Here is an 8,914-nt window from a genome sequence, read left to right as displayed (position 1 = left end):
TCACTGTCTGACCTATTTCACTTAGGATAATACCCTCCAAGTCCATCCATGTTGTTGCAAATGGCAAAATTTTATTATTTTTTATGTCTGAGTAGTATTCCATTGTGTGTGTGTGTGTGTATATATATATATATATATATACACACACACACACACACACCATATCTTCTTTATTCATTCATCTGCTGATGGACACTTAGGTTGCTTCCATATCTTGGCAACTGTAAATAATGTTGCTATGAATATGGTGGTGCATGTTATCTTTTTGAATCATTGTTTTTTTTTTTTTTCAGATTTATACTAAGGAGTGGAATTGCTGGGTCATATGGTAGTTCTATTTTTAGTTTTTTAGAAACCTCCATACTGTTTTCCACAGAGGCTGCACCAATTTACATTCCCACCAACAGTGTATGAGGGTTCTCTTTTCTCCACATCCTCACCAACATTTTTTGTTGTTGTTGTTCTTTTTGCCAATAGCCATTCTGATAGGTGTGAGGTGACACCTCATTGTGGTTTTGACTTGCATTTCCCTGATAATAAGCAATGTTGAACATCTTTTCATGTGCCTATTGGGCAACTGCATGTACTCTTTGGAAAAATGTCTATTCAGGTCTTCTGCCCATTTTTAAATATGGCTGTTTTTTTGATGTTGAGTTGTATGAGTTGTTTATATAATTTGGATATTAACTCCTTATTGGTCATATCATTTGCAAATATTTTCTCCCATTCACTATGTTGTCTTTTTGTTTTGTAATGGTTTCTTTTGCTGTGCAAAAGCTTTTAAGTTTAATTAGTTCCCATTTGTTTATTTTTGCTTTTATTTCTGTTGCCTTAGGAGCAGATGCAAGAAAATATTGCTATGTTTTATGTCAAAGAGTGTTCTGCCCATGTGTTCCTCTGGGACTTTTATGGTTTCCGGTCTTACACGGAGGTCTTTAACCCACTTTGAGTTTATTTTTGTATGTGGTGTTAAAGAATGTTCTAATTTCATTCTTTGACATGTAGCTGTCCAGTTTTCCCAGCACCACTTATCGAAGACTGTCTTTTCTCCATTGTATATTCTTACCTCCTTTGTCATAGATTAATTGACCATAAGTGTGTGGATTTATTTCTGGGCTCTCTCTTCTCTTCCATTGATCTATGTGTCTATTTTTGAGCCAGTACCATAGTGTTTTGATTACTGTAGCTTTGTAGTATAGTCTGAAGTCAGGGAGTGTGATTCCTCCACCTCTGTTCTTCTTTCTCAAGCTTGTTTTGGCAATTTGGGGTCTTTCATATTTCCATATAAATTTTTAAATTGTTTCTAGCTCTTTGAATGCTGCCATTGGTATTTTGGTAGGGATGGTATTGAATCTGTAGATTGCATTGGGTAGTATGATCATTTTAACAATATTAATTCTTCCAATCCAAGAACACAGTATAACTTTCCATCTGTGTCATCTTCAGTAGTTTTCCAAGTACAGGTCTTTCACCTCCTTAGGCAGTTTTATTCCTAGGTATTTTTATTATTTTTGATGTAGGATGTTCTCAAAATATTCAATACAGGTCTTAATTTGGGGTTGGACTCTAGGCCTGAAAAGTCATATGGACTTTGAGACTGTTTATACATGAAGGGACCTTTGACTACCCGGAGCCAAACCCCTTGATTTATATGCAAATAAACTGAGGACCAAAGAGAAGAATAGAGAAGAGGACCCTTAGAAGTCACTCGGGGCAGATGCAGAAGTGAAAGCCAGGTTCTTCTCCCTCAACAAACATTATTTCACCAAATATTTATCGAGCACACCATACTAAGCAATGGAACAGTCTAAGTAGACAAAGAAAACCCAGAGTCTCTACCCTTGAAAGTTTAGGAAAACAAGTCACCACCTTCAGTAAGAATGAAGTCATCATAGAAAACAAATTTAGGGTTACCAAAGGGGAAAGTGAGGGGATAAATTAGGAGTATCGGATTAACAGATACTCACTACTATACATAAAATAGATAAGCAACAAGGATTTACTATACAGCACAGGAAACTATATTCATTATCTTGTAATAACCTATAATGGAAAATAATCTGAAATATACACACACACATATATAATATATATATACTGAATCACTTTGCTGTACACCTGAAACTAACACAATATTGTAAATCAACTATACTTCAATTTAAAAAAAAGAATGGAGTTGAGCTACACTGTGCCCCAATACAATTTATATACCATGATATAAATTGTATATCAGATATTAATACCATGTCCATTGATGCTTGGGGTTTTGAAGTTGTGAGTGACAAGGATGTCAGAAAATGGAATGTGAGCTGAGCTCCTGCTCACACAGCTAGAGGGCACTGCCTTGTGTAAAGCAGAACGTCTCCCCAAGAACTTATGAGATGATGGGTCCTTTTCCTTCCTTCCCAAAACCAAAACAATGCTTTCTACTTAAAAACATTGACAACAGATTTGTTTTGGGATGAAAACTTTCAGTTTTAGCCAGTGTGCCTTGCTGCAATAACACATGATTGTGAGCCATTTCCTCTACATCCATTTTAGGGAAGATGGGTGGATCAAAAAACCATAATAGCATTGGGCTTTTATCAGATAGGGTTAGGAGAATTTTCTAAAGGTCTCAGCAGTCTCCCAAACCAAGACCACCGCATGACCTGGGCACCAGTTGAACTCCTGTGCTAGTAGCAATTATTGAAAATGTATGCTGAGCTCTGTCAAAACCTTTGTCAAGGCACCCTGTTGGTGGTGAGCATTGGGACTTACCACAATGTTGACAGAACCCTCTGCTTGTTAACTATCTATGTTGATAAAGAATGTCGACATTTTATTGGGACACACACATGGAACTATTTCCAATAAATAGTAAGTGAGAAAAACAATTCTATTTCATGGGAAATCTATTTCATGGGAACGCGTTTTTGTAAAACACTGTGACAGAATGACAGTGTATGTATATGCATATGTACCTGTATGGAAAAGTCACAGGGAAGATGTATATGGATACCTATCAGACTATTCAGTGTCCTCTGTGGTAGGAAAGCATGCTGAAGCAAGGGGGACTTTCAGTTGAAGGCTATATATTTATGTATCATTTGAGCATTTTACAACAAGAATGTACCAATGTACTGCTTGTATAATACACGTAAAGGGTTTTGACTAAAGAAAACAAAAAACACGTCCCAAAACTGCAGGTTCTTACAAAAGTGGAAGTCTTTTACATTTGTGTAACATATTTTTCACAGCCTAATTACAACCATCCTTTTCTTTATCCCAGATAGACAGAAAAGAAAGCAATTTAAGTTGCCTAAAGCAACATTCAGACATCACCAAGCCTCCAGAAAGATGAACGATTATAAAATAATGCTTTAATAAATATACAAGGGCTTACACTGCAAATTGCATGTTTTTCTACAAAGTAGAAAATACATTGGGTCACTATATGTTTTTTGGAGGTCCGCTGTTGGAATCCATGTCACCTGTATCACTTAATTCATTCACCCAATTAATATTTATTGATTGTCTGCTATGTGCCAGGCTATCCTTATTCAGTGAGAGTCAGCTGGAATTTTATAGAGCTAAATTAAAGAAGTGGTGAAGACAAGAGTTAGTATTTTCAGGAAAAAGAAAAAGAAATCACCAAAAACTGCTTTTCTGCATCACTCAGAATCTAGTATGCAGGTCTGCCAAAGCTTATTGCCTTTTATTATAATCATTTGCTTGGCCATCATGCTGTCCTGATGGACTCTGACTTCCTTGAAGGAAAAACAAATCTTTGTAGTATCTGCGGTGCCTGTATTGTGGCTTGAGTCTGCAGTACAGCAGGCATACATTCATTCATTCAGTCCATCTACAAATATTTATTTGGCACCCACTACAGGTCAAGCATTGCACTAGGTCCTTAAGATATAAGATAAGTGACAGTTACTTTCCAGTTGAGGGTTGGGGGAGACAAATCACAAAAATGTAAACAATTAGAATTTCAGATTCAAACAAACTAGTAGGGAATAAACTAGAATAGAGATGGGCAGGTTGGCACTTTTGATAGGGTGTTCAGGGAAAGCTCTTAGATGATATTTAAGATGATATTTCTCAAAGATGAGAAAGGCAGCTCTGCAAACAGTCTGAAAGAAGCATTCTAAACAGAGGGACACAAGTTCACTAAAAAAGGTGCTGGAACCGGAAAGAACTTGGTCTGTTCTAGAAGCAGAAAGGAAACCAGTGTAGATGAAACAAAAAAAAAAGGAGGGGTTGGTGAGGTCAGAAGAAATTCAGGCCCTGGTGGAGCTGTTGAAAGGTTTTAAATAACAGAGTAATTGAACCTGGTTGATGAGTTTTAAAAAAGAAAAAGAAAATACTTAGGCTGCTGTGTGAGGAGAACAAACTATTAGGAAAGCAAAAGTGGAACTGGATGGATGGAATGGAGGGAGGGGAGTAGGGAGGGAAGAAATAAATGAGTGAATAAATATTAAATGTGACTACAAAGGAATAAGGCCTACGAGAGTCACTTGGCCTAGTTTTTTTAGCTTAAACTGATTCTTAAGTCAAATTTCAAAAACCAAAACCAAATTACTTTGAGTGAAAGGAACACTGTTGAAATAAATTGCTTTCTAAAATGACTGCCTTGAGAAAGATAATATGCATTTAGTAATACACTGACTGGTATATTTGTTCAAAAATATACTACTGTTCTGAGGGCGACACAAGAGGGAAGAGATATGGGAACATATGTATATGTATAACTGATTCACTTTGTTATAAAGCAGAAACTAACACACCATTGTAAAGCAATTATACTCCAATAAAGATGTTAAAAAATATATATATATGTATATATATACTACTGTTCTATTGTCATGATACTTCAAATACAATCACATCCTTTGACACAGCATTTCCATATCCAGAATCATATACATTGGAAGTACACAAATGCACATAGGTTTTTGAATAAAGGATGTTCCTTGCAGCCTTATTTGAAATGAGGGGGGGAAAAAACCCAACCAAACATCTATGCATGCGAAAGTGATTTAATAGGTTATGCACATTTGTTCTACTTAGTACTACATAGCTATCTAAGTAAAGGCTGTTGTCCCATTCTGACATGGAGCAATGGCCTTCTATAAGCAGTGGAAGAAATTAGGTTACCGTGTGTGTGCGTGTGTGTGTGTGTGTGTGTGTGTGTCTGTATATGAGAGAAAAAATAGAGAATGGCCAAGAACTTTGCTAATTCTAGAGCCAATAGCGACATGTGGTTGTTGAGCACTTAAAATGTGACTAGTCAGAATGGAGATGTGCTCTAAATGGAAAACACTCACTGGATTGTGAAGACTTAAAATGAAAAACAACAACACCACTGTATTTCTACTGGACAGTGCTGGCCTAGAAGGATTGTTCCTGGGGAGTAGGACTGGGGAGAAATTTTGATAGAGAGGACACGGAATAGGGACTTTCCCCTTTAATTTAACCTCTACTCTATTTTTCAAAAAGCACTTAATTTATAATTTTAAAAGCCAGTAGTAGGAATCCAAGCAAAATTTGTAGTTTAGTTAATAGTCACGTGCCAATGTTAAGATCTTAGTTTTGACAAATGGTACCATGGTTATATAAGCTGTTAACTGAAAAAACTGCTGAATACAGGAACTCTTTGTACTATCATTGCAATTTTTCGGCAAATCTCAAATTATTTCAAAATAAAAACCTAAAAAAAAAAAAAAAGGGAAACAAGCACTCTAACAAGATGTATTTTCTGCTTAGAGATTCTTACTCAGAGTCTCAACGTACTGTAAAGCAATTGGCTCCAGGTTAGCTTGCCCACCCAGAGTTCCTTGTAAACACATTTGCTTGAAATAAGGCAGCTAGGATAACTAAATGTCATATTCCTTAGTTCTCACCTGAAATTCCATCTATTCAGAAAACTCCTTTCTTCCCTGGTGGTTAGAAGCTGTCTGGCTGCTGCTTAGCTACCAGGAATTTTTGTTGGAGTAGGAGGCTTGCTGGAGAGAACAGGAAAGGCAGCACCCCTCTGAGGACTTCACTGAGGCCTGGGCAGCTGGCAGCTTTCAAAGCCCCTCACCATTGGCTCCTTGCTTCAGCCCTCAGATTAAGGTCAAGAGATTTTTGCTAAGATCTTGTGGTGAACTTTGGGATAAAGAAATGAATAAAAAATCTACATTATTAGTATAGCAACCTTCACCTATATTTTTACAGTTGTTACTTTTTACTTAAGGGTTTCCAGAATAAAAACTAAATTCTGCATGCAAGTGAACAGGAATGGCAAGTAAAACTGGGTAATAAAATTTAAAACAGATTCAATACAGATATATGGATATAAGGATATTTCAGAACTGACCAAAAGAAGATAACACTGCATTGGAGTGTGAAATATTTCTATTTTACCCAAACTAGGTGTAAAATGCATGAAAAAGTACAATTTCAAAATGTAGAAATTACAAAGGACATGTCAACTTATCATGAAGCAGGTTGTTAAGTATAGACTATAAAGCTATAATAAAATATTTTCCAAAGGTGACCCACCCACAAAACAATTATATTAAAATAATGTGGGTATTTAAACAGATGTCCCAGTGCCACCACCACACCTGAATAGCTTAAATAACTTTTTTTTTCTTTAAACATCACTGCTTTCTCTGGAAAAAGAGTCACACCATAAGCAGAAGGAGTTTGACTAAGAATTTACAAAAGAAAACTACTACTAATAAAAGAGTGACTTGGAATGACCTTTATAATTAGTCAATACAACTGAAAAAAAATTAGAGGATCTAGAATCCTGAAACTCATATTGCTCCACTGCATAGGTTTTCCACTGAAAATAGGCCAAAATCTGAGCCCTCCTGAAGCTTGAGAACCCTCCAACCAAGTGTTCCAGCTGCCCCTCTCCTTTTTCCCACTTCCCAACTGAGCCCCAGAAAAGGATGACAAAAATCTTAAAAATTACAGCACGAAGGGCATCTCTACTTACCTCTAGAAAGACTTTCTCAGTAGAAATCTGGACAGAAAATTAATTTGTATTCAGTTTTTTTTAAATTCAAACTTAAATGAGAATTAAATTTATATGGGACTAGGCATGAAGGGATGCCCCCAAATAAATTAGTGACAGGTTAAACCACTTGGAATTTCTGCCTGGGGAATTCTAACACTAGAAGTGATAGGCAGTTAAAACATGGTAAGACCTTAATTTTTCAGTCTGAAGAGATCAGGGAGCCTCTTCTTGTACTGTGGGTCTCTATGGCAGAGCTCTGGGAGAAAAATCCTAAGCACTTCTAAGAGCAAACCACACATTCAATCTTTTTACATTGTTTTTAATTAAGTGACCACTTGCCATTGCCCAGACCCTCTGGGGTAGCTTGATAGTTTGTTACCCTTTCTGCCATCTTCTGTATTACAAATAATTGATGTAGAGTGGATCCTACCCTGAAAACCAGGGTTCCAATCTCTGCTGGAACACTCTAGACACGTCTAGAGTGCTGGCGCACTCTACTGCCTGCCTTGACCTTGAACTTAACTTATCCAAGTCTTAATTTCTTTCTATGAGGAGGAGGGTGGATAGGAAAACATTGCTACAGTATTTAAATCTATTTTTTATTACAAAAAATGGATAAAATAATTCAAATTATAGAAGCACATAAAAGCAAAAGTGAAACTATCTTTTGACTATTTGCCCTTGTGGAATAACCATATTAATTTGGGAATATTCTTCTGGATTATTTAAAGGCAAAAAAAAATTAGCGTTAACTATATATACTATTCTAGAACTCTTTTTTCTTTTGACTTAGCAATATAGATTTCTCCTTTGACAAGTAACACAAGGTCTGTGAGAGTCGGGATCTTGTCTGTTTCCTTAACTGCTATATTTCTAGGAACTAAAACAGTGTCTGGCACAAAGTAGTCGACAAAAAACGTTCACTGAAAGAATGACTGTCTGAATGAAATCATCCTTTCTGTCAGATCAATCAGAAGTTCTGTGGGGTCAGGGATGTGTCTATTTGGTCTCTCTCTATGATCCCAGCACCAGAGAACCTGGCACAGAGTAAGCACTTAATATTTGTTGAATTAGCAAAACAGCTCAATGATGAAACCACCTAATTTTTTTTACTTGTGCCAGTGTGTTGACATACCACAATAACCAATTATTCCCCAACTGATGGAAAACATCTCTCACAAACACCATTGCAATGATCGCCCTTGTATATATATCCTTGTGTAAAGATTTTTGCAGAATAAGAATCCCTTTCGTGGGGGAATCATTAATCTGGTTCATATGTTTTCTGTGGTCCCTTCCCTCTAGAATTTCATAAATTTAAAACACTTAATTTTTCAGCTTGTTTAAAAGCTACTGCCTGGAACTTTGCAAACTGATCTCCCTGTAGAAAGCCAGTGCTTCCCAATACTGCCCAGATGCAGCCCAAACACTGCAACAGACAGGCTGCCTGCATCCTTGGTGACCAACATCTCCTGCATGCAACGCAGTAGCAGCTCAGTCATCACCTGGGGAAGGCAGTTTTCAGGCAGCGACAGGTCCCTATTGTTGATTCATTCAGCAGAAAGGGGAAAAAAGACAATAACACACTTCCAAGGGCCTGAGAAGGGAGAGGATGCTGAGAAGAGCAGATGCTGGACAAGAGCAGAAAAGGGAGCTTAGGAGTATTTTCGAGTTCCCCAACAAGTGAAGCTCTATCTGAGCTCTCCAATGGAAAAGTCTTCCCAGGAATCTACCTTTCTGCTTCTTTAATTTTTTAACTCCAAAGATATTTAGTAAATTTCTATCCGTATTATGTGTCAGAGTTGTGCCAAGACTGGGGAGGAAGCAAATAGGCAAGATAGACCTACTCTCTACCATCTTGGAACTAAAGTTTAAGGGCCATTGTCTTTCCATCAGGGGATCTGACAGGGACAAATA

Source organism: Leucopleurus acutus, assembly GCF_964270905.1.
Source record: "Leucopleurus acutus genome assembly, chromosome: 3".
Classification (NCBI taxonomy): domain Eukaryota; kingdom Metazoa; phylum Chordata; class Mammalia; order Artiodactyla; family Delphinidae; genus Leucopleurus; species Leucopleurus acutus.
This window is presented reverse-complemented; position numbering follows the sequence as displayed.